Source organism: Ambystoma mexicanum, chromosome 7q, assembly GCF_040938575.1.
Source record: "Ambystoma mexicanum isolate Mex_15411 chromosome 7q, UKY_AmexF1_1, whole genome shotgun sequence".
Taxonomy (NCBI): Eukaryota; Metazoa; Chordata; class Amphibia; order Caudata; family Ambystomatidae; genus Ambystoma; species Ambystoma mexicanum.
This window is the reverse complement of record NC_090941.1, coordinates 907,679,517-907,707,167: the sequence shown is the minus strand read 5'-3', so window position 1 is coordinate 907,707,167 and position 27,651 is coordinate 907,679,517. Positions and strand designations below refer to the sequence as shown.

General features: G+C 44.8%; 1 protein-coding gene across 3 annotated transcripts in view; it reads right to left on the bottom strand.

Moving 5' to 3' along the window:
• The window catches only part of DLG2 (discs large MAGUK scaffold protein 2), a 5,493,568-nt gene that overhangs the window by 4,599,316 nt on the left and 866,601 nt on the right, over positions 1-27,651 (bottom strand). The window lies entirely within an intron of this gene.

The following is a 27,651-nucleotide window of genomic DNA, read 5'->3' as shown; positions in this document are numbered from 1 at the left end:
AGGAGGTTACTATCAGAATCCACTAAGAAATACGAAGAAGAGAGGGTGATGGAGAGTATAGTAGAAAAAGAAAGGGCGAAATGGGAGAGGGAGAAAGAGGATGAGAGAATATTAGAACAGATGAGAAGTGACGTGATGGAGGAGTTGAAAAGGAAGAGGGAGGAAAATAAAAAGGAGATGGAGGAAAGGTATGAAGGAGAAAGAGGAGATAGGGGAAGAGAGAGTGGAAGATGGGGGAATATATATGATGACACAGAAGTAGCAACAACATCAGCACAAAGGGGAGCGGTTGACAAAAGAGAAAGAGGAGAACTGGACCTAATAGATTTACAAACAGTAACGATCAGGGGGAAAAAGACCGAGTGGGGGGTGCCGTTTATAAATAGCTTTTGTAGTGAGGAAGAGAGAGTGGAAAGTGAAGGGAGGAAGAGTGAAAGGGAAAGCTTAGATAAACTATACATCACCCGGACCAATATGGACTCACCATGGATCAGTAGGAGAAAGGATGAGATGGAGAGAAGTGAGGGGGGAAAGACAGGAGTAGAGGAAAGACGGGCAAATGAGGACGCAACATCCCCATCCCCATCATCCCCATCACGCCCTCCCCTATCGCACCCTACAGGCTCAACCACCTCACGTTTGTTACGCAAAATAAAACTAGCTCCCTTCACAGACGAACTGACACCCTATACATGGCGGCTTAGAGACTTCCCTAGTCGCAGGCAGGAAAGAGGTGTACACATGCCTACATTAAATACAGAGGAAGATGGAAGAAGGGGAAAAGATGGAGAAGAAAGAGGTATGAGCAGGGGAAATACAAACGAAAGTGTAAACGCTGAAGAAAGAGAAGAGGAGGAAGGGTGTAAGGACTCAATATTATGGAACACAAAGAGTGAAACGGAACATAATTTAATGCCACTGTTGGAGAGAGGTGGGGTTAGACCACAGTATGTTCCATGGAAGCATACCGATAAAGAAAATATCAAATGTAGGCTCCCATCATTAAGTGGAGGTGCGGGTAAATGGATATATGAAATGGAAAAACACACCGCAGGACAGAAGCTAGCAGTAGGAGATGTAAAGGGCCTTTTAATATCAATATTAGGGGATAGAGCGGATGACATATGGAAAAGAGCGGGATTTCATGGGGTAACAATAACAAATACATCGCACGATGGGGCACCGTTCGCAAACTGCAGACATGCACTATGGCAGGCATTGAGGGTACAGTACCCAGACACCTCAGATATAGGAGCAATTACATCTCGCAAAATGCATGAGAACGAAGATCCTGTTGATTATATTCAGGAAATCCAAGAGAAGTGGCGCATGGAAACTAGAGAACAATGGGATAAAACACCAGCAATATTTTACCATATACTGGTACAAGGGCTCCCGGAAGGAGTTCAGAAACAACTAAAGAAAGTAGTGGGAATGGAAGCAAAACCATGGCCCGAAATACAACTGACTATAGTGCATCATTGTAGGACATGGCAAGGAAAAATGAAACAAAAGGAAGAGGACAGGAAAACGGAAGAGGCTAAACTAGTACAGAAAAAGCTTACTAAGTACACAATGGAAGGGGCACTGATAACTACACCTCCAACAATGACCCAAAGCCCCACACAAGTAGTGGCTGCACAAGATTCCTCACAAATACCAGCTTCACAGATTACAACACAACAGGTGCCGCCACTCCAACCATACACGCCCAACATGGGAGGAGGATACCCAATGCAAGAAGCTGGATATTACAATTATAACAGGGGGAGAGGAGGACTTATGAGGGGGAGAGGGTACGGGTATGGTACCCAACCGCAGGTGGGAGGATTTAGAAATTCCTATCCCACAGGGCAACCAGTATACCAGGACAACACAGGGAGCTTTCCATGGCAGAATAGGGAACCACCGGTGTGTTGGAGCTGTGGACTATTGGGGCACATGTCACGCACGTGTAGAGTTAGACCAGGAACACCATTATGGAGTAATCAGGGACAACCACGGCCCGCACAAGTACAGCAAGGCATACCACAACAGCAAATGTTGCCACAAGGAAATGAACAACAACAACAATTAACACAACAACAGCCCCAAACATTGCCACAACAACAGGTAGCGATCACACAACAACCACAAATACCACAAACGCAATTGGGTAGGGTGACGGTTTTGGGACACAACCCTTATACCGGGAATGGCCAGTCGTTGTACCCCCAATAGGACAGCCCACAGACGGCCTTGGTGTGTCCCATCCTGTCAGTAACACCTAATAGTGCGGAGGAACCACGCATAGAGGTAATGATAGGTGACAAAAAATTATCATTCCTTGTTGACACCGGGGCGACCCGGTCTTGCATAAGGGAAGGTAAATTTAAGATGTCAGGTGAGACCATGAACACCCAAGGATTCTCTGGGGCTAGAGGGTTGGTTCCCTTTACTGATAACATTCCCTTATCTATTGGAGATTACGATCTGTCAGTTCCACTTTTGTATTATAGTGCTTCACCAGTAAATATACTGGGGAGAGATATAATGAACAGGTTGAATATGACGATCTCCTTTACTGAGGACGGCATAATTTGCTCTACTCCAGGGATTAACATGCTCACAGCACGGCAAATTATGCAGGCATACTGTGGACAGACAGCGATTAGGGCGGAGCCAGTAGATGGTGAACTGTTCCAGTATGGAACCGACATGGCAATTGCATGGATGCCAGGGATAGAAGGGAAAATATGGAAAAGGCCAGCAGCCTATCTGTTCAGACCAGAAACACCTGTTAATGAACCAGAAGGGAAGGTGGTTTCAATGGATATTGAGAGCATTATTGCAACAGCTGATTATATTGCTGTACATGCCCAAGACAAAGAAGGAAGAGCATGGAGGGCAGTGATAGCATTAGCAGAAGGATGTAGGCTCACCCAGGTGTCAGATGAAGAGCTGTTTTCAGATGAAAAGGAGGAAGGTGAAATGGTGTTTTAGATGAGTGTAGAAATATGGCTACAAACAAGTAGCACAGAAAATTGCAATGGCACTTGAGGCACCCACATGCACCCCGGTCCCTTTCTTTAAGAACGATATGTCAAAGGTACCCAAATCATTGTGGACTACTGGCCCCTATGACGTGGGCTGCATAAAAAGTATAGGGGGAGTAAAAATAAAATTGAAAAAAGGTGCAATACTCCCCAGAGTAAAACAGTACCCACTATCAAAAGAGGCAGATGAGGGCATATATGAAACCATAACGGCCCTTATAAATAATGGTATATTGGTCCCCTCAGAATCACCATGTAATACGGCTGTGTACCCAGTGCGCAAGGCTAAAGGAGGGTCTTGGCGCTTTATACAGGACCTCAGGCCCTTGAACAACATAGTAGAAGCGGAATATCCCGTAGCTGCAAACCCGGCCACAATATTGTGTGGCATTCCAGCAGAAGCATCACGGTTTACAGTGATCGATCTTAAAAATGCTTTTTTCTCAATACCATTACACCCAGACTCACAAGATCTGACGAGCTTCACTTACAGAAACGCTAAGTGGAAGCACACCAGATTACCACAAGGGTATTGTGAATCACCTTCAATTTTCAACAGAGTGATACAGATGGATTTGGGTAACATTGAAGTAGAAAGCACAGTGTTGCAGTACGTGGATGACATAATAATTTGCAGTAAAAACGAAAAAACATGCAGAGAGGACTCATTAAAGATGTTGACAATATTGGCTGACAAAGGTTACAAGGTAGACATGGAAAAGATACAGTACTGTCAGGAACAGGTACTTTACATTGGTCAGCTTATATCCCAACATGGAAGAAAGATCGCACCACAAAGAGCACAAGCTATTTCGGCCACTCCAATGCCACAAACTGTAAGGGAACTGCAGCAGTTCCTGGGGCTCTGCAACTACTGTAGAGCTTGGGTATTTGATTACAGTTCATATATAGGGCCCCTGCTTGAGGCGTTACGGGAAGCTAATAAAGGGGAGAACAAATTGGGGTGGACGAGGGAAATGAAAGAAGCTTTTGATGAATTAAAAGATGCGATATCAACTGCTCCGGTGCTGGCATCCCCAGACTATGAGCGGCGATTTTTTATATTTTCACATTGCGACTCAGCAGTAATGAAAGCCGTGTTGGCTCAAAAAACAAGCATGGGCTACAAACCAGTAGCATTTTACAGTGGCCACTTAGATCCTGTAATGTTAGGGCACTTCCCCTGCGAACAAGGTCTCGCCGCAGCCGCTTTTGCGGTGGAGAAAGCATCAGCAATAACCATGGGGTGCCCGACTACACTATTTGTGGAACATGCACTTTTTGCAATATTGAATAAACCTAAATCCACCCTAACCACGCAAAGGGCATCAGGTTATGAGATCATTCTATCCAGAGCTGAACTATCAATTGTTAGATGTAGCACGGTCAACCCTGCAAGGTTCCTAGCAGAAGTAATTGAGGAGGGAGACTATGCCCATGACTGTACTGAAACAACTGAAATGTGCTCATGTACTAGAAAAGCTGAGAAAAACGCACTAGAGGGGGGTGAGCTGTTATTTATTGATGGGTCATCAACCATCGATCAGGGGGATGGTGTGAGGAGGACTGGGGCAGCAGTGGTGAAAATGATGGAGGTTCCGGTGTGTGTGGCAGTGAAATGTGTACATTTACCACAGCATTACTCCGCTCAAGCAGCTGAACTGGTCGCACTGATCTTGGCGTTGAAGGAAAGCTTTGACAAACGAGTGACTATATATTCCGACAGCGCATATGTTACATCAACTGTCCACTCAGGGTTGTCTAAATGGAGAAGAAGAGGGTTTAGGAGAGCTGATGGCACCCCAGTGCAACATGCTCTCTTATTGGCTGAACTGATTGAAGTAATAAATGACCCCCAGGAACTAGCTTTAGTAAAATGCACCGCACACACCAATGGTGAAGATCACGTCTCAAAAGGGAATGCAGCAGCAGACGCACATGCGAAGTATGCTGCATACTTTGGTGAGATATGGAACCCCCCAGAGTCACAGAGAGGGAGAGGGAGGGGAATAGCAAAAGAGATGTTGTTAAGAGAAGGGTACACCAATCTCCCAGCCACACAGATTATGGAGCTACAAGCGGCTGCACCAATGGCCGAAAAGGAAATATGGGTAAAAAGAGGATGTACAATGTCCCCAACTGACGCACTATGGCACCAGGGTGGCACTGGAAAGGTTGTAATACCATTGGCACTTTTGAACACTGCCCTGAGCCAACTACACCATCCAGCCCACACAGGAAAGGAAGTAATTGCAGCACGAATTAGGGAAGACTGGTTCTGCCCCGAGTTAAATTCGCATGTGTCGAATTTTATCAGTAACTGTATCACATGTCAACAGTTTACGGCCGGCCACACTCTAAAGGTGATAAGAGGTACTATACCCCGGCCAGAGGGACCTTTCCGGCATCTCCACATTGACTATGTTGATATGATCAATATATGTCAAGGAAATAGGTATATGATTGTAGTAGTATGCCCATTCTCTAGGTGGATTGAGGCAGGGCCCTGTTCACACCCAGATGCATTTAGAGCAGCCAAGTTCTTAGTGAGGGAGGTCTTCCCCAGGTGGGGAGTGTGCGAGGTGTTAAGGTCAGACAACGGCCCACATTTTGCAAACGAGATGTTTCAGCACATCACATCGCTGCTGAACATTAAACATAAATTTGCATGTGCATACCACCCACAGGCCAACGGTGTATGTGAACGTCTGAATGGCCTATTAAAGGAGGCAATTGCAAAGATACAGCAAACAACAAAGAAGAGTTGGTTATATTGTCTTCCATTAGCATTATTTGAGCTGAGGAATAGGCCAGGGTCCGACCACCACCTCACTCCCCATGAGGTGGTTACCGGACGTCAAATGCGCCTTCCCCTAACGCCAACGTCAAGAGCATTTACCGACCATGAAAGCACCGCAAGTGTTCTGGGTGATGAAATGTACCAATGTGTGTCTTCTTTGATTACTAGTGTAGTGTTTGTGTCTCAACAGCTCGAGCGCACACGGGGCGGGTCTAATAGAAGCCAACAAGAAGACGCGGATAAAAAACTGGAAAAGGAAGGACTTTGTAAGGTTGCTAAAGGTGACCACGTACTACTTCGCAACTTCAATAGGAGATGGAATGACCCACGCTTTACGGGTCCCCATCTGGTAGAGGAGGTATCAACAAGAGCAGTAAAGTTAAAGGACAAGCGTGCCTGGAACCACCTACACGACGTAAAGATCTACGGACAACAGACCCGCCCCAGCACCACCGACAGGTCCATTGAGAGAACAGCAACAACATCGACAACAGAAGAAGGAAGTTCTACCACAGCCAGCGGCCCAAGTATAACCATACCCTGTCACTCCCCAGACTCCCCAGAGACAATAACTGAAGAAGAAAGGGGTGATCCCCATCCAGCCCACCCCATGATCACACGCTCAAAGAGTAAAACAACGCCCACCGGTTGAACCCAAACACCCCCTGCCCACCATCCACTGACCCCTGTACCCATTACAGTAGTAACTGTACTAAAGGACATTGCCTCGCACAAATACACATGTAAACACATGAATGCTCTCTTTTCTTTTCTCTCGCACATGCAGGAACCGCGTATTATTGTATTGCTAAGAAGTAGATAACTAACAAATTCACTGCCCAGGAGTAGATGGTACCCTCAGACGATAACTACCCAGAAGAATTGTCACACCAATTTGTATATGAAATAAAAAGGCCAACGTACCTGAAAAGGAAAAGGGTACGATTTTACTACACAGCCTTCCTTTTGGCCATAGAATATTCGATGCCCCACCTCCACCCATACTTACCTGCCCTAAGAGATAGATCGCTCACAATAGCGTGGGAACAGCTCTTCGCCTGGGCACTGAATGACTATTTGATAGGGAGAGCTTAACAACTAACATTAACCAGCATATTAAGAATTTTCAGGCGGGCAACTCTAACATCGCAAGAATTCGCTGCCGGACTGCAGCAAGGTAAGAGCAAAATGCCGGTGAAATTAGCATATGTAATAAAAGTAATAGGGATTTTGATAATCACCGGGTTCGTGGCTGCCTCTGTATGGCAGTACAGCTATGCTACCAATATTATTGCTGTACCCAAACCTAACACACCCCCATCCCCAGCTGCAACAGGTGTTACGTCAGGTGATATTAGCAAAATTGCGCACAAGCAGAATAGAGTACAACGCAGCACATACTCAGATAATAAAGGTATTGACAATTATATACAAGATTCAGCACACGTCTCAAACAACATATGGTATCAACACATGACCCGCATTGGTAAGCAGACAACAGAAGACAGCTGCTACGTTTGCTCATTAATACCATACGCCATGAGCGCTTCTCGAACATTTGTTGCCACAGAAATAGATGAAAAAACGGCACGGTGCATAATATACTTGGCACTGTTCCAAACGAAAGGAAGATTTCAAGGAACAGTGGTGCATATGACGTGGAAAACACGAGACTCATACCCATACGAAAACAACTTCCTCAAGACTTATTTGAGTTACCACAAGAGCAGTTTACATGCTGAAGCATTTAGATACATAACAAGTGGTCCTGCAAAAGGAGAAACAAAGAAAGTAACACTGCAGTACTTATCATGTGATTGGTACGCCACTGAAGTCCCTGGTAAATTAGGATGCTGGGAGAGGCCACTGGTGACGATAACAGGGAAAGTATACTTGGACAACAAATGGGAGATAGGAGTGGTTGGCAGCAACATGGTAACAAAAGAGACTATTTCAACTATCGATGCGCACAATCACAGATGTTGGACAACTTGGATCAAATACGTGCCCATGCTCACATGGATAGAAACGGATGAAGACCCGATAACAATACTGCCTAAAGTATGCTACCAACATAAAGGAGAGGTGGACGTAGGATATAACACCAATTGTGGAAGCGTGATGGAGTTACCTGAGGGGGGAGCAGGAACAGCAGTGATAATGGACCATTACTGGGCCTGTGGAGAAAAGGCATATCACACGCTGCCCCCTCTGTGGAATGGTGTATGCACGATGGTGCACGTCAATGTACCATCGCTAGTGGTACCCCAGAAGCATGTGAATGTGGCAAACTTTCCCAAAATGGATGAAGGGGACAAGAGAAATAAGAGATCTGCACCGCCTCAGGGGGAGCCAGGGAACAGGACCAACGGCAATGAAACTGTCCTAAACAGACGGAAAAGACAAGGGGAACCTCTGACAGGAAATTATCTATGGGGAAGGTCGGAAACGGCACTCACTTCGATTCCGCCAGAACACAGACTATTCAGCAGAGCAGCAATGTTCTTCTCCTCAATAATACATCCAGGATTGCAGGCTTATGCGAACGCAAAATGGCTCCAGATAACTAGATGGGAACTCATGATGACCATCAATTCTACAGTAAACGGATTCAACGCAATAAAAGAAGAGCTGCGAGCAATAAGGATGGTAGCACTGCAGAACAGATATGTATTGGACCTCCTCACTGCCATGGAAGGAGGAGTTTGCACAAAGATAGGACAATCATGCTGCACATTCATTCCTGCCAATGATGCTGACAACGGTACATTGACAGAAGCAGTTTCACAACTGGCCCAGTTACACTCCAAAATGGTGGATGAAAGTAAGGGTGTGAAAAAGGATGAGAGCTGGTTTTCGCTATTATGGTCATGGATGCCATCTTGGCTGTCAGATGGACTGAAAATTATAGTTGGCTGTATTATTTTGGCTGGAGCTACCCTGATCATAATAAGATTTTGGAAAGCCCAGAAGGCACGCACCACTGATGAGTTGCTTGAAATGGTCGGTATGCACCCACTGATGCCAGCAGATGACGGCCAACACACAGGCATAATAATAAAAGAGAGAGAGAAATTGCGCAACCAGATCATCACCAACCATCTGGACCCACCATCGGTGAAGGTCAAGAACCCAAGAAACCCCAGGAGTTACATAGGGAAATGGGTATACTGTACTCCTGGAGGAGCCTGTGAGTATATGTATTGGTCATTTGAAGATCATGTTAACCATTATGGACATTTAGGAGGAATAACTAAAGTGTGGAGAGTAAGAGGAGATAACGAAAAGGATATGTTTGTGGTCGACAAGTCGACCAGAGGGGGGACTGAAGTGGGAAAATGGAAAAACAGACTCCCCTCTTTCCCCTCTCGCGCCTGGCCTAAAGGTTCACGGCCCAAGCACCCGCCACGAGAAGAGTTTTCCCATCTACCAGACGACCAGATACCCTGGTACAGGAACATACGGATGTGTCCATCTGCCTGCCCAGCAGCTCGCCCTGCCCATGCCGATGCCTGCGGCATGGATCAACTGGACTAAAACTATACGTCGTTAGAGATGCCATGACGACCTAGCCAACGGATAGCACACCTGTGCCAACATACACACTGGACACTCCCGCACCAATCTACATGAAGAATATACTCAGTGCTATGACGTAGGCGACAGACATACTCACGGACGTGCATCTTTATTATTTTCCATATAGGTTTTCAGAAATGCAGAAACGCAAGACGCATCATGAACTCATCTAAAGAGCTTGCTTACGCTTCTCCTACACTTAGGTGCCGTAATGAGAATTATAACAAAGACATGATACTGATCATAAGACAATATGAGACCATAACCTAAAGCGCCTGTGCACCAGACGGTTCCATCTATATACTAGGCCTGAGCAGGCCGCAAGCAAGAGCTCTCGTGGACGATTAACAGAACAAGAATCAGGTTGCTGATCCTGCAGAATGAGCCTGGGGAAAGCAGACAGCCAAGGTCGTAATGTTGCAAACCCACAATCCAAAAGCAGACCATCAAGGGCACGATGTTGCAACCTCGCACGCCGCGCACCAACATCAAAGTCGCACCTGCAATCAAACCAGACACACAGTGGAAAAACAATATTAATTGTGCAGAATTCTGCCTTAAACACGGTCCCATCCCACGTGACCAAGCCGAACCTGACGAGATGCCAACCCCAGGAGGAAGGAGGCGTCTGGATCCCTCGTTACAAGACACAGGCAGATACATTTGAAAGGATCAATGGACATCTGCAACGGTGGGAGTAGTCGGCCGTCCAGCTCATGAATAAGTCTTCACATTGTCTGCATGTACCAATAGTGAAACATTGTTGCAAATTGCAGGTACACCGAGAGCTGGGAACAGCGATGGTCCCAGGCTGGGAAGCTCACGGGCGCACCAATCAGAACATGGGGCTCTTATCACTGACGCCATTAACATCAACCAACCATTAGGAGTCTTCATGTAACAATTCTCATGTATCTAATTGTAGGGACAACCCAGATATATCACCTGACTAACCCTCGGCCACTCATATTATTCTCTATACGTATGCTATACTAACCCTACCACTCGAGCAACCAATTAAGAGTGGCGATAGGTTTTTTGTTAATTTTCTAAAGTGACGCAGGTAGCGCGTCATACTACAGTAAAAAGGGCCTGCGAGCCCCACGATTGTGTGTGTGTCAGGTCAGACGCGTATGATCCTTGACCCATCCCTGCCGTTTGTGTTTAATAAACAGCAGAGTCACATTGCTTCTTGTGTGTGTCTCATACTCTATCTCCTTTGGGATATACGGGAGGAGTTGGGGCCTCCCTGCCCGGAGGTCTGCGGACGGCCCGGCCAACCCCGGCAGAATTTTCCCCCGACAAGCTGGAGGCACTGCTGAGATCTGTTTAAGATCGGCATTTTTACTTTTACTTTTTCCAGGCACTCCAGTTGCGAGAAGGCCCGGCGGCGCGGCCCCCTCTGCCGTCGCCCCCTTCTGAGGACTACAGGACCGTCGCGGAACTGCAAGAAGACCGGACAGCGCAATCCGGATATTGGCCCTCGGGAGCCGGTTGAGAAGTATCCTGCCCGCGGTTGGCGAGTGTCCAGACGTGGGCTGCTCGATGCTTCCTTTAAGATCACATACGAGGCACGATGTATGATGGGAGTCGTGGTCCCGGTTTGGAAAATATACCCGCATGGCGACCAACCTCATGTTAAAAAGGAAGGTTTGCGAGCAAGCTGCTGGCGTAGTAATAGAAAGTATAATTATATCAGAGTGCAATTGGGCACTCGAGTCGGATCTCTGGTGTGCTGAATGTGATGTAAAAAACACAGAGTCCGACATTTTTAATGATTGGATTTGTGTTATGCAGCCGAGTAATGCCCATGTGGCATTCACATACTATAATCTTTACCAATTAGCACAATGAGATACTGGTCTGCGTGCACATATACAGGACATTAGATCTGTTTATACGCTTGTGTTGAATGGACATTGAATCGAGGCCCGGCATTTTGTGCAACTACAATGGTGGAATTCAAGCAAATAAACAAAATGGACCCTCTAGAGCACTAAATGCATTTGTTACATAGGTGAAAGCTGATAATATAACAAAGTCAGACATGTTGGAAGATGTGTGCTGTGCATTAAAACAATGCTAGGGTATGTGGCCAGCCGAACATTTCCTCATGTTGCATACAGCATTATCATAAACACTAATGTGCGTGTCGGACTATTGAACGAAACATCCATTCTGGGCCGTGGCATGTGTTGGTCTACAGAAGTAAATGGATGTGGAAAAACAAGGACTGACCAGGCGTCTGGATCCCTCGTTACAAGACACAGGCAGATACACTTGAAAGGATCAATGGACATCTGCAACGGTGGGAGTAGTCGGCCGTCCAGCTCATGAATAAGTCTTCACATTGTCTGCATGTACCAATAGTGAAACATTGTTGCAAATTGCAGGTACACCGAGAGCTGGAAACAGCGATGGTCCCAGGCTGGGAAGCTCACGGGCGCACCAATCAGAACATGGGGCTCTTATCACTGACGCCATTAACATCAACCAACCATTAGGAGTCGTCATGTAACAATTCTCATGTATCTAATTGTAGGGACAACCCAGATATATCACCTGACTAACCCTCGGCCACTCATATTATTCTCTATACGTATGCTATACTAACCCTACCACTCGAGCAACCAATTAAGAGTGGCGATAGGTTTTTTGTTAATTTTCTAAAGTGACGCAGGTAGCGCGTCATACTACAGTAAAAAGGGCCTGCGAGCCCCACGATTGTGTGTGTGTCAGGTCAGACGCGTATGATCCTTGACCCATCCCTGCCGTTTGTGTTTAATAAACAGCAGAGTCACATTGCTTCTTGTGTGTGTCTCATACTCTATCTCCTTTGGGATATACGGGAGGAGTTGGGGCCTCCCTGCCCGGAGGTCTGCGGACGGCCCGGCCAACCCCGGCAGAATTTTCCCCCGACAAGCTGGAGGCACTGCTGAGATCTGTTTAAGATCGGCATTTTTACTTTTACTTTTTCCAGGCACTCCAGTTGCGAGAAGGCCCGGCGGCGCGGCCCCCTCTGCCGTCGCCACCTTCTGAGGACTACAGGACCGTCGCGGAACTGCAAGAAGACCGGACAGCGCAATCCGGATATTGGCCCTCGGGTGCCGGTTGAGAAGTATCTTGCCCGCGGTTGGCGAGTGTCCAGACGTGGGCTGCTCGATGCTTCCTTTAAGATCACATACGAGGCACGATGTATGATGGGAGTCGTGGTCCCGGTTTGGAAAATATACCCGCATGGCGACCAACCTCATGTTAAAAAGGAAGGTTTGCGAGCAAGGTGCTGGCGTAGTAATAGAAAGTATAATTATATCAGAGTGCAATTGGGCACTCGAGTCGGATCTCTGGTGTGCTGAATGTGATGTAAAAAACACAGAGTCCGACATTTTTAATGATTGGATTTGTGTTATGCAGCCGAGTAATGCCCATGTGGCATTCACATACTATAATCTCTACCAATTAGCACAATGAGATACTGGTCTGCGTGCACATATACAGGACATTAGATCTGTTTATACGCTTGTGTTGAATGGACATTGAATCGAGGCCGGCATTTTGTGCAACTACAATGGTGGAATTCAAGCAAATAAACAAAATGGACCCTCTAGAGCACTAAATGCATTTGTTACATAGGTGAAAGCTGATAATATAACAAAGTCAGACATGTTGGAAGATGTGTGCTGTGCATTAAAACAATGCTAGGGTATGTGGCCAGCCGAACATTTCCTCATGTTGCATACAGCATTATCATAAACACTAATGTGCGTGTCGGACTATTGAACGAAACATCCATTCTGGGCCGTGGCATGTGTTGGTCTACAGAAGTAAATGGATGTGGAAAAACAAGGACTGACATTTTTGACATTTTTCATACTTCTGGTTGCATTGATATGACATTTTGAAAAGAAACAGCCAAGTATCTAGGCTAATCCGGTCCAATCAACTTAAATATAGAAATGGAGATGGGGCCTGACATTTTGCAGTATTTCAGGTGCCTTGGCATAATCATGTTTTGATTTACCAAAATGCGATTGTTTAGTTTGATCACGCTCATACACCGTGCAAGCAACTCAAATGTGTACGTTTAAGCATGAGGCATAACACAAAAACATGATTAACTCTATGCTGGGGAACCAGGGCTGGGTGTGTGCTCAGTCAGGTATGGTTCCTAAACTGGTAAGACACCTAGGGGCTGTGGTTTGGTTCCAAAAAGGCTTCCATTCTACTGTGATGTTTAGTCTGTTTTTCACAGTATCTAATCTATGGACCCCTTTTTGTTCCAAGCGAGTTAGAGATAGATTGATATCACCCCCTCATTTCTGGGTGGTCAGTTGCTGTATGATCGTCCAGGTGAAATATTTATTGGTGTGTCCTTTTTTGGTGAAATGGTCAACAAGTGGTTTCTCAGCCACTGCTTTTTTGATGCATGACCTGTGTTCTCCGATACGTTGTTTGATGGGCCTGAACGTCTAACCTAAGTTTACACTGCTCTATAGGCTAGAGTGGTGTGCACTATACAGATCCTGATTGTAATTGGTAGTCCAGGGTGCGGTGATGGCCGCAAATGGCGTGTATCTCTCAACAGTTCTTTCTTTATTACTATTTACCCTCCTGGGCATATCAGGACATAGCCAGCAGTCATTTAATATTTATTTTGACCTGCTTCCATCATACCCACTCAGTCCTATTCCTCCTTTGAATGTCTTGTCTGCAAGCTTTGCATCTCTCCTACCATCTCGCTCACTCTCACTAACATCTACAGGTCTCCTGGGACAAGCCTATCCTTGCTTTTGGACTGGGCCGACCTCACCTCCTCTCTTCTGACCTCTTCCTCTAAGCTTCCCCTCCTTGGAGAGTACAATATCCATCTGGTATCACCCAATGCGGCCACTCTACACTTCCACACCTCTCCAACTTTCTCTCACCATTCTTCCCTCTAACTCAACCCACTCAGCCGGGCACACCTTGGATGCGCTCATCATTGCTGATATCTCCCACTCTAGCCCTCTCACAACTCCACACTCCTGGTCTCACCAGTCTCTCCTCTCTTCCCTTCTGGAGCTCCTGGGCTCCCCAGCTAAACCTCTGCCCACACTGCCTGCCTATTTCTCTGTCATTCGACCGATGAAGCTAGTGTCAGTAGCTGCTTTTGCTGCCTCCTTCATCCCCCCACTCTGACTACTCTCTATCCCCTCGCCCGGATCTCCCCCCTGGACTTCTTGATACTGCACTTGCATGATACAAATGTCACAAGGCCTAGTAGGACCGCTACTGTTGTTTTCTCCTCTTGCTCCCACCACACCTCTTTTTCTCTTGTGGCACCTGGAAACCCTTTATGCTGTATAGGCGCCATACAAATGTTCAATAAATAAAAAAATATATAAATACACAGACGTGCTTTATTGCAGTTGGGGCACTGTGCTACTACTGAAAGCACCAACTCGGATGGCACATCCTTGCTCTGGGTACTAGTTTGGGTTCAAAAAATCTTTGACACTTCAATATTTCCTTTTTCATACAAATATCAAATACATTTAAACACTGCTATGAAGCAATCAACCTCGTTAAGCAGGTTCTTTTAACATTGCTTCCCCCATGTGTAATATTGTTTGATCCCTATAACAAGGGATGCCTGATTATTTAAGGCATAATTATGCAATGACAGATAAGTGAAGATCAGGGCAATGCTACTTAAAATGCAATGGAATAACTTTACATATATCTGAATGGCAGTAAACCAGGCGCCGTGGCAAGCTTTGAAATCTGATTCTGTGCCCAGGGGATACATCTGTTGGAAAGAGGCCGCAGAGTGTTCTCTTTCAGCCACATGTATTATTCAGCTAGGATTCCCTCCTGCTATATCAGGATTCCAATGTGGAGTTATTAAGCCTTGTTCAATGTCAATATGAAAAATAAGAATATTCAGGGAGGTGCTAAGTGATATTAATAGTAGAGTCTATGGATATCACTACAAAGGCGTCAGTCTTGCCATTCTGAAGGTCTTCAGTGGACCCTGGGTAAAATATCAGCTTTAATTAATGAATCTACATGATGTCAATAAACCTATGTTATGTCATATTTCAAGCACTTGTGATATGTATTACAATACGAGCATGTGCACAGACATCCTTTCCCCGAGACCCTGCTAAAATTCTCCATGGGCAGGTAAGAACATATTACCCCCAGACTCCTCATAGTCACACCAAGAGTTTGTTCAAATCAGTATTTATTGTTTAATGTTGTACGGTGCGCCTTAAGGCCTGCGGGCGATTGGGCACTTTATCAAGAATTAAAATAAATGCATAAATAAATAAATAAACATTGTAATCCTAGCATGCGTTTTGTGAAAAATTAAATGTGCATGAAGCGCAGCGTGGGTTTTATGCATAGAACTCTTTTATCAGATATACTTGTCAAATACAAAGGTACGTGGTCATTCTTGTGTTTCCAAAATGCTCTTTCATTTTATGCAAAGCAGACTGGACAATCACTGGTCATTTTGAAAGAGTACATTAAGATTGGACAAAACTGTCCATCTTGGAATGACAACCTTTCTATGTAAAAAAAACAATGTATATGGTTATTCTAGGTCTTGATGATGCTCTTTAACCAGTAAGACAAGTGTAGCATTCTTTTTGTGACTGAAATATATACTCAAAGGATCAATTGAAATTAACAGAATTTCAAAAGGAGTGTAAAATGCTAGTAATATTTAGGCAATATAACATAAGGAGGGCAGGGCATTACTGCTAGGGTAATGGCCCCGGGCCATATTTAGAAGCCTGCGTGAAGCGAGGGCTTTAACGAAGCACCCCTTCTCAGGTTATATTGCCATTAGTACCCCGGCATGTCGTACTGGGTTACTAAGAGTAATTTTTCTCGTGTTGAGAAACGGTGCTGTGACCATTTCACGACTTGAGAAATAAAGCAAAAAAAAAATGGCCGCCAGGGATCAGGGAGAAGGGACTACTCCGACAAGACTCTGATGCTGCAGCGTCCTGCAGCATGAGTTCTTTACCATGAGTGACCACCATGGAAAGGGAGAAGGGACTACATGTAGTCCCTTCTCCCTTTCCATGGCAGCCATCAAAATTAATGGAAAAAAAAGTAAAAACAAACAAAATGGCCACTATGGTAGGGGAGAAGGGACTACACGTAGTCCCTTTTCCGTTTCCATGGTGGTCACTCACGGTAAAGAACTCCAGGATGCTGCAGCATCGGAGCCTTGTCGGGCAGATAAGGCCCATGAGTGGGCCAATGAGATTGCTTTTAACTAGCTGATTGACCATCAGCGGGTACTAATAAATAATTAACTTTTTTTATATCTTAATATCTGTTTTTGCAAAAATGCATCATAGCCCTGCACCCCCAGAATATATGTTTTTTTCCTTCTGCTCTAGAGGGTGCCTGCAACAGCCAGGATGGCTGTAGCAAACATACACCTTACAAAATGACCCTCAGCCACCAAGAGACAAAGACACAGAGTGAGAGAGACAGAGAGAGAGAGAGAGAAAGAGAAGGGAAACTGATCGCATGAGAGAGGAAAAGTGAGAGAGGGCTAGATTGGAACACGATACTCAGGAAGCAGCTAGTGTTATATGAAATATAAGGATCTACGTGATCACTGCGTGCCCCGATATTGCGAATATGAAAATGTCGAAATTGAAAATGTCAAATCCAAAAATGATGGTCACAGGTATCACACTGTACCGCTTTGTCCTACCCACAACCCGGCGCTACTTACCTTTTCTTCCACTTACCTTCACTCCGGAATGAACCTTGACTTGCCAGGCTCCCTGCAACGTCGGTTTCCAATCCCTAAAGTGGGTAGGGACTTCTGTCACAGTGTTCTGTTCTTTTTTTTTCCTAAAAGTTATTATCTGCCAGTGTTGCAATCCTTCCAATGGAAGCGGGGAACACCCCTGCAGCCCCCGAACCCATTACACTAAACAAGGGAAACTGGGGACCCCCGCGACCCCTGCTCTCCATGTTTGGTATTATGAGGTCCGGCTTTTTCGTTCCTGCTGAATGCACAGTACAAGCCATTCATCTTTTTCGTTATTTTCTCGCATTACCAAATATAATGTAGGGCCGTCGGCATGGTCTGAGTCACTGAAAACAGATTGGAGGAGCGAGTCCAAACAATTCTTTACCTTCTCATGCCTGTACATAAGTACATCTCTTCTTGCATTTCTGTGCCTTGCTTGGGTGTGAGGGAAAAGGACAGACTTGCAAAGGAGGGGCCCTCTAAGGCCCTTCTCTGGAATGGCTTACTTCATCCATTCGGGTACATTTTCCCGAAGCCTGCTGGCATCAGGTGTTCCCTACCACTCTATGCATTCGGGGACTTGGAACATACAGATAACGGGGTTGTGGGTGCACGTCTAGTACTCAGGATTTCAAGGACACCCTGGGCAGTGCAAGACTTGAGCTGCTCTCCCAGCTCTCACACAATCTCAAGGCATTTGGCTGTACAGCGAAACCAGCATGTCGTGCAGCTTTACCGAAAAATCTGATTGTGCATGATAAACGTATGCCTTGTGTAATCGTCCACAATCGGAAAATGGCACCAAAGACTAGATCAGCCGTCAGTGCTCAGCAGCTCTGGCAAGGTTGGGAGCAGTCAGGATTGTGTTGTATTTTCAAGAGAAAAGGCTTTGTTATTAATGCATAAGTCATTTAAGAGTTAAATGATTCAGAATGACTGCAACAGTGATCACCATGAATTAAATAGCTGCCATCTGGTGCCACGTGAGGGCACCAGTTTGACATAAAAATTAGTACTCTCACATCAGTACATACATTGGTATGTAATTTCACATGTGCTGCTTTCTACTGTTTGCCAGCCAATGGACAATGATGAACCATTCAGCTCAGCTACCACCTGATTTTGAGCTATTAGAAAAGGCCTTTCGATCCAGAAAGGATGTTTTCTCCAGCATTCCCTTAGCACCTTCTTACTGATGCCTACACAAATACATAGAAGAAATGAGTCACCCGAGTTAACAATGAATAAGTGCACAGAGACCTAGGCCCATAGGTAGGCACACACCCAACCCAAGAATTCGCCCTGTCCGCCATTTTCTCGATGCCTTTCTATGTCTTTCACTCTCATATGTTTCTCCCACCATCCAACTCCCAGCTTCCACTCCAATTGCTTTTGCTCTTTTTCTCTTCTTCTCTTGGCCCTGCCATCTTCCATTCCCTATGCACACAATCTCATATTTACACACATGGTACTAGTCACTATACTGCAGACGCCTCCGCCCCCTCTGCATGTCATCACACCTCTTTGACAACATATCCTGATATCAGTAATCTGGTCATAATGAGACCACACGCGGAACGTCTTCTTTCTAAAGCTCCTTGCTGCTAGATGGGGTTAGAACTGCACAAAAATATACTTTTCTAGACAATAAAACTATCCCCTCTCATTTGTATTCCTCTGTTTTCTCTGTTTCTAAAGATCGCCTTCGGCTTGTCTGGTGCCCACCTCTGGTCCATACTGATCCCCAGTTACGAAAGGTTCTCATGAAAGCAGTGACTAAATAATTGCTGTCTAGGCAAAGCAGCTGTTTACAAGCCCTCTTCCCTATTTCCAAATGTCACTGGAGTTGTGTAGGTGAAACATAATATACATTGCTTTTGGGCAACCCACACATCATGTTTTATGTTCCTGACATTTTCCTGTGCGCAGTGATATTTTGTTCACTTTTACTTTTAAAATCGTTTTAATTTGCACACGCCGATGCAGGCCGTTTTTGTTTTCAATGTGGTACAGTCCTGTTTTCCATGTCACAGGGATCTTTGATTCCTCCTGCTTTTGTAAGTTAAAATGCTGCTTATCCATTGGTAATGACAGGTAGGCCCTTTTCCACGTGGCTCTTTGATTTTTACTTGAAAAACAAAAATAAACGCCAGGCCTTGTTTTACTTCAGTGTTTAAAATCGTGCTGTTCATGTGAAAGGGACTTCAGTTTGGGGCCTCTACATGCACCCCACACACCACCGAGGAAGAATGTGCTTGTGCAGGTTGTGTGCTCACCCTGGCCTGGACATATCCGCACATTGCTGAGCATGGATGGGTCCAGCCAGCATTGACTAATGGTGTGGCTCGTTTGGTTGTGGGTTCAGACTAGCCCCATCTAAATCCTAATACAAGTCTTAATAATGGGTAGGATGAAATAACGTGATGGACACCATGTTTTGAGATATTGACATTTTTTTCAACCGTTAGTTGTACACGTATTCCATTTTAGCAATATTGTTTGTCTCTCTGACAATGAGTCATGGCTACTCTTTTGGCTTGGCACAACAATAATGTTGTATGTTTTGTTCCCTTTTGTGTTGTTTTGTTCAAATAGGAGTGGTGTAGATATCTTTGGAAAGTCAGAGCCACAATGCCTCATGATGCACATGACTATTACGTGATCCACATAATATGGCGATCAGATCTTAGTAAGTTCTCTGGTTAACCCTTGCAATTTGGCTGTTATTATTATAACATGTATGAATTATATGGTTCATAGGGAATGCTTCTTTTTGGGGAGCTCAGGCAGTATTTATATCGGTACTTAATTGCCAAGAGCTTAATTTTAGCCCCATATATTTTGATTTCCTTAATTCATGTTGAATGTGCACTTATAATTTATATAATCTAATTATTAGTTTGTGGTTCTTTTACCAATGCATAACAAGTTTTAAAAAATAGATATTTGTTTAAACTAAGGTTATTGTGATCACTTACTTATAAGTGAAGAAAAGTAACCAATACCCTGAAGAATCTGTCCTGGCAATCCGTTTCATTTATGAAACATGTGTTGGTGTAATTCAAACGTACTGTGTGGTATAGATTTTTATAGGCTATTATTGATATATTCGTGATATTCAATTAATAAACAAATAACATAGTTATGCTACTATAAATAGTACACCTTTTTGTGATTTTATGAAAGTAGTGGTGACTTGTCCTGCATAAAACCTGTTGACCACCTTCGTCTTGATTTAATCTTTAATCCATTTATTGAAATACATTTGAGTTTTCAACAAACCACCTGTTTCTTGCCCAGGATTGTGGGGTGGGACTGTATGTCAGGGGGTATTATACTAGCGATGCCTCTTACAGTTCCATTGGTGCCAAGGATACACTTTCATATCATACAGCTCACTTTTGATGGCCCTTTACTAATCGTATTCAAATATTAGAAGCTACACGAAAATATGATATGGAATTACAAAGAGACAGCTAAAGGCAAATTCATCTTTCGGCACAATGCTGTCGCTGTTTTAAAAGTTCCCCATTGAGATTGTTATCTGGTAACCTCATGAACCAGGACGCAGAACAACTATCCCCTTGCACTAGAGAAAGTGCTAAAGTAAAGATGACACTACAGCTTGATAAAAGATATTTATAGTCATTTATTAGGGGATTCAATTCAACAATCAAAACCAAATTTGATTAAATACTATCTCCCCCAGCTTTGGCTTTCCACTTTTGCCTATTTATGAAACAGGCATCTGCTGCAGGTTTCTGCATTTGAATCTTCCCCCACCACACATTGTCCCGGCTACACCAAGGAAACCTAGTGTGCACTTAGATGGAATTGTGGCAGGCCTCTCATGGCTTCCCCAAGGGTTAGCACTTTAAGGGAAGCTACACATCAAATCGGAAATAGTTGAAAGGGAATAAGTAACATGGAGACCCTTTTATCTGGGACAGCCTGGGGTCACATACCTTCTGCACAAGACCACCAGCATTAACAGACATGTTTTGGACTAACTGTGTGTCATCCGTGAGGAGTAGCTTGGGTCTCTAGGCCCAGCAGCATTGGGACCCACGCCACATATCATTAATTATGCCGAATGATGCTGAAACATGTCTGTTCCGTGCTGGTGCAAAGTTGCCTGGCTGCAGAGCTGCCTTTGCAATGTGGTCTCAGTACATCCAAAGCAAGTAATCCAACCTGACACCTGCTGGGTCAAGCAAAGACATTCCTAGGAATTTCGACAAACCACAGCGATGCTTTAGAATATTATAACAAAGTAACACTTACATAAGCTGCACATGGCAATTGTGGGGCCACAAAGTAAAGGAATGCATAGGGGTCTGGTCCCCAAATAAATCATTATATATGTTTTGGCCCCAGATAAATAAAACACGACTATGAGTATGCCCTTAGTTTGATTTTGGGGACATCAGTTATTTACAATGTGCTGACCTCGGCATATAAAAACTCAATCTTTGGCCTGGTTTTAGGAGTGCCCAACAAATGACGTGCCTACGCCCACGTGTATATGGGTGCAGGCTCAGCGTGTGGTGAAATTGTGGCTACACTATTGCTCTCTAACAATAGAAGCCCTGGCGTTTAGCCAGGGCAGCGGATTAGGAGGCGAAGGAAGGGCACCAGTTTTGGCAAAGGGGACCAACCGGCGCTGGCGGCACAGCCGTGTCACTGGCATGCGTGGTGCTGTAAGTAGAGCCAAGTGTTCCCGGGGGAGGGGACGGGTGTAAAGAGATAGGGCTGGACTTGGACTTGGAAGGATGTTTTTTTTGTTTTAGGGCTGGGTGTGGGGGCCACAACCAGCTGCTAGAATTAGAGTGGATAACTGTAGGTGGTGGAACTGCCCACTAACCGGGGTTTCTCAGCTTTGAGGACCATTGTGTTAGGCTTGGGCATGGTCAGAAGAGCAGTGTGATGGTCAGAGGGTTAAGGCCACGGCGAGGGTGCCCAGATCCATGGTGGGCTAGGTCTGTGGGTTAACTGGTCTAGCATCTGAGATGATATGAGTTAACTTGTCTTGTTTTATATCGCTAGATGACACCTAATAACCGAGGGGACGGACCCGGGCATCATGGCTGGTGGATTTGCCTGCAGTGAGATCAAGGGTACTGCTTCGGGTGGGGGGAATGTCTGCCGGTGGCACAGAGTTTGAAGAGGAATACAGTGGTTGGCCCACTCCGATGAACGCATACAAGAAATCCTGGGTGCCTTCTGCCACGGGTAACTGAAGAATGTGCGCACATTTGTTTATATGTGTACATATGATTGAAGGGCCCCACAGGGCGCGTCCCATAGAGGAGTGGTGCATTATGGCAGAGATTACGTGGTTTTGATGGCGATCTGAGAGCAATGGATCGGAGGTCTGCGTGGTTGGCCATAGCTTGTCTCAGGATAAAGGCATAGCTACTGTTTGGGAACGGGGGAGTGCCCCTGGCAGGGGCCCTGTGGCGGTAGGTGGGTGCGCAGTGCATTGAATTGAGCTATGGGCTAAGGCCAGGGGCTCATAGAGCGGTCCTCGCCGGTCCGTACAAGGGTGAGAGGGTCTGGTTGGTTTAAGGGGTCACTTATTTCCCATAGGCCCATCCCGGAGTAGGGAGGCTGATGGCCACTGCCACAACCCCACACTCAAGTACGTAATGATGACATCAGTTATGATGTAATGATGACATAGTTGATGATGTCATGGTCTGTCGCATTTTGATGATTTGAGAGATGTAACAATAAATGCGGCCTTATGTTAGCGAAAGAATATTTGTGTCTGGTGTCGTTCACTGGCCCTCCTGACAGCGTATCCCACCGTACGTCGGACACTGTGTTAGATCATCCTCGATGAAAAGTTAGTTTTTCTTTCCTGTATTCCAACTTAGAAATATTTCAGCTACTAGGTTGCTAAGGAAACCAGAAATAATGGCAGCACAAAAGTGTGCATCGATTATTCTCTAAAAGAGAGGGCTGCAACAAATGTTTGTTGAAACTGGCTCGGGAAGCCCTTTCACCTTTAAGATGGTGGAGCAGCAACCATTGCTCTTCATTGTCATTTTCTGGTGAACTTGTCAAATGATATCATTTTTGACGTGATGCAGTTGGACTTGCTTTTAAATTTAGCCAGAATTCAGATCCTTAAACAGAATTGAAACAAAATGTTATTTATGTGGACTCAGGCGATTGATTTATTACAACATTTTTGACACATGTATACAATACTTGTCTTTGGGGTAAATATGTTAATATATACGACACTATCTTTTCCAGCTTTACTTTAGTGGGGAGCAGCTATTTATAAATCATGTATTACACATCACTGTCACATAAAACAATAAATTAGAATCTAGGAAAAGAGACATTCTATAATAATATTCTTCATTTTAAACAATACTGATTGTTGATGTGGTGTAATTGAACAACATTGCCGATCTAACAAACGGAGTTCTAGAGACACTTCTCCTTGCAGTCTCTGATCTCGAGTCTTACTCAAACGCACTGCTCGCCACACTGCCCTGTGCCGCCTCCCACGTGTGCTTGCTCACCCACCTTGGTATCTACCACTGGAGCATTCTGCCTCCCAACCTCGAGAATACAGCCACTGTACATTGCTTCAAGATCAGACTGAAGAAGCACTTCCAATCGTTTGAAGTGACCCACTAGACACACCTTGGCATGATTCCATGGTGTCTTGGGCCTGCCACCCACCACCACGTAATTGTTAATAGCTGTAAATCACGATACAGCACGATCTGAGAGTTCGTTTTTTTATGTCCTCAATTTTCCCACCACTGTCAGTTACGGGATGTTCATTTATATTTCAAAACCTTGCAGTGATAAAGCATCCTGAAACAACAACGCTCAAACTACTGTTCTTGCTCACTTACAAAACTGCTAGGATATCTAATCTAACAATATAATAAAAGGTCAGATGTATGTTTATCCAAAGCAGTAGTTTCGTCTGTTGTCACTGCTAGAGGCATCTGTTGCCTTAGGATAGTGGTCCTACTGTGTTAATGTAAACCTGCACTTTGGCACGTGTACATGGGCTTCTAAACTAGTTGCAAATAAAAAAGAAAAAGCTTAATACACCATTTGAGTCTAGCTACACATGCCACAGTGCCTCCCTGTGGCCATCATTGGAAGTTCACCTCCATTTCAGAGTAACATCAGCAAAGCATTGTGAGCATGTCCAAATGCAAGCCTTCATCACCAGAAAAATGCCTGCCTCGTGGGCAGTGCTGTCTTATGCATAGCTTATTTAAACCAAGACAGACAGTTGAAGGGTGCCGACGAGTGCAAACATGTTTTACATTTATAAGGGATTGTCAGAGCAGTATAGTCCGATGGTCTTGTGGAACGAGGAATACAGGCATGAGTAGCAAACGCCAGAAAAGTTATGGTGGACCTAAAAAGTATTTAAAAAATCCCATCCCTCTGAAGTGTGAAAATAGCATAAGCCATTTGAGTCAAGAGCAACATGCTGTGATTGTTGTCCCACAGCTGACATATGTAATTCACTTAAGTGTAATGTTAAAATATTGAAATGCATTTCTGAATTTTTAGAGACATTGCTAGATGTTTCTTTGCTTGACTCAGAAGTTGCCAGAAGTGCTACATGCTTTAGATTTACTGAAAGAAGATTGCAAAGGTGGCTCTGTTGCGGGTCAGTTTTGCACCAGTAACGAGCAAGCAGCCACAGACGTGTACCAGATGATCGGTGCAAAATATCATTTTTTCACTATTCCGTCTATGCAAATTACGTTATTTGCAGTGGACAATCTCTGCACATGTCAGTGCAGAACCTCACTTCACTGATGCAAAATTGCCTAGCACTGGTCCAAGAGGTCCAGGTACCAGTAGTCTTTATGTAGTCTTTATGGTCATTTGATAGAATTCTACAACTGGCTCTTTGAAAAGATTTAACAACAGTGAAGAGAGTTTAAAACCATACAAGGCTCCCCAGTACCTACTGTGATGAATCTGGACTATTTGTCACTTTTCTCCAGACGAGAGCCACCCCATTTGAGGCTAGGGAGGTGAGCCAGCTCGACAAGACCCTCCATAGGGGTCTGGGCAAGTGGGACCTCACTAGGTGTGACTGCCCTCTCTGAGGCGCGGACTCCCAGTCTGGTAAGAAACTCCCTGTCCAGAATACATTTTCTGCCTACATGGGAATCAGAAAGACTATTGTTAACCCTCTTTTGAATTTAACAAATACTGGTGGTCATCACAAGGTGGGCAGATCAGGAAAATGCTTCAGTAACGATATTACCACCGCATTTACTGCTCCGTCCAATCCCGGTTTCTGGAGCATTCGCCTCCAGCTTTTAGCTGGAGGTGAATGCGCTGGCTTTAAGGCCATTTTTAGCACTATTACCAGCAACGCTATTACCACTGACGGTAATAGCGCCGCCCAACCCCATTGGGTCAAGTGGAATTGTGGACTTACTGCCTCCCACACAACAAGCACCGGACCGAGCTGCGCTACACTAAATGCGTTGGGCGGTATCCCAGCGCAATTAGCGCTGTGATACTGCCCAACTCATGATAGAGCCCGCTGACATTTCTTCAATCTCTTTGGCTTCAGTTATTTCTGGATCCCACCTGAGCTCCACAGTCAAAAAGAAATGACACACCCCTTTTGTTAATGATGATGTACATAAAACTACAAGGAACATTGAACGAAGGGGAGAGAATATTAAGGAAAGGCTTAAAATGTCATGAGGGGCAGAGCCACGCAGTACCGTGGAGCCGGTCGTATGAAGGAAGAGAGAGAGACCCTAGAAAACTGGCCTGCAGAGAAGTGGGGAAAACGCTCTGTGATCGAGGAAGAGGCACAGTTTCGTCTGGTGGCATGACTACTCTGAGGTCGGGGTGGGCTGGTCACCCGTTAACTAACACCGAGACCAGACACCCAAGGGAGAACGAATCATCTATCCCGTGAAGGGTGGTGGAGGCTACATGCACGTAAAGCCTACATGTAAGCAAGAGAACGGCTACAAAGCAGCAAGCATAATGAAGCCCGAGATTGAACGAGCAGAGGACAGCATTCCTGCAGAAAAAACCTGAAATTCTGACAGGTAGCAGAGTACCCTGTGGGATAAGGCAACAAGCTTGTAAAAGTGGGACAATTACACAAGTGATGGGTTACAGGAGCCGGATAAACACGAAGAACAGTAGCCAAACAAAGGCCTAAGTCAAGAAGAAGCCCCAGGTCTAGAGGACCCCTGTAAACACCATAGAGGACATGAACCAAAAGGGTTCAAAAACATAAATAAGACATTACTAGAGGCATTGATAGAGACTTGTTCACTTAATGTGAGAGCAGGGAAGAGGAACAGCGCCAAAGGAAGAGGAGCTATAAAGCCAACGATATATCAAGAACTATTGCAACTTTTGAAGAGTGTAAAACTTAATGAGAAAAGCATTTGACGTGAGAAATATCTAAGAACACTTTTTTTCTAAGAATAACAAAACAACCTTTTTTGTTGCTACTTTTTGATTGGACTCATTTTTGTTCAGAGGACTGACCTGCACACTTATTTGTAGTTTACTAAGTAGGCACCTTCCTCATAGCGAAAGGGATAGCTTTAAAAGAAACTTGAAATGTCGTTACAGAGTCCGAGTCATTCTTCTGGTCCGCCACACTACACTAAACTCCTTACGACCGATATGCATTTGGAACATTCTGGCAAAGATGGTAACGCATGTATGGATCTTCTTTTAGTAAGAATACAAAGTGGTCTGGAATCAAAGTACTGCTGTGTGAGTCCGTGATCCAGGCTGACCTTAAGGATCATCATCTCGAACTTTGCTTGAATACATTAACATGATTGGCCTGGATCACTTAGACATGTTTGGCCTGTGTAAAATACTGACTGCCTGTAATATGCACGGTGCCGCTCTTTTTGACCACTTTTATTTTGCACTGTCTAAGTTTGTGTTTGTTTCTTTGCTTGCGCCCTGCAGACAAGGGGGCTGTAAAAACGTACCCTGGGTGAACCAGGAGCCTGCATAGCTGTTTACTGCAAATATATGCTACACACATGTTTAGTTAGCACTCTTCTACAATATTCATGTCATCAGGGTCTTGGTTTCCCAGTAAAGGTTACCCTTTAAAGTTGTCCAGGGACATACATGGCAGTTGTGTGCTATGGAAAATATTCTACAGTAACATACATTAGTAAGGTTTGACATCCACATCCTGTTTGTGAGAACAGAAGTCTGATAGTAAAAAAGCAAAAAGTGGGATGCTTTGGTAAATCAGATCATCAAAGATTTAAAGCTGCACAGATGTAGGGCGCTCCATGGTCAGAGTAATTTATTCTGAACCCAGGCGTTAAAACACAATTTCTGCATGAATCAGGGAGAATAATCATTTTAATTTACAGCATAGACATGCAGATCAGCTCCTGGCTGCCATCGTGTATAGATTTCCATATATTTAGAGATGGCCTTCTACCATGCTAGCC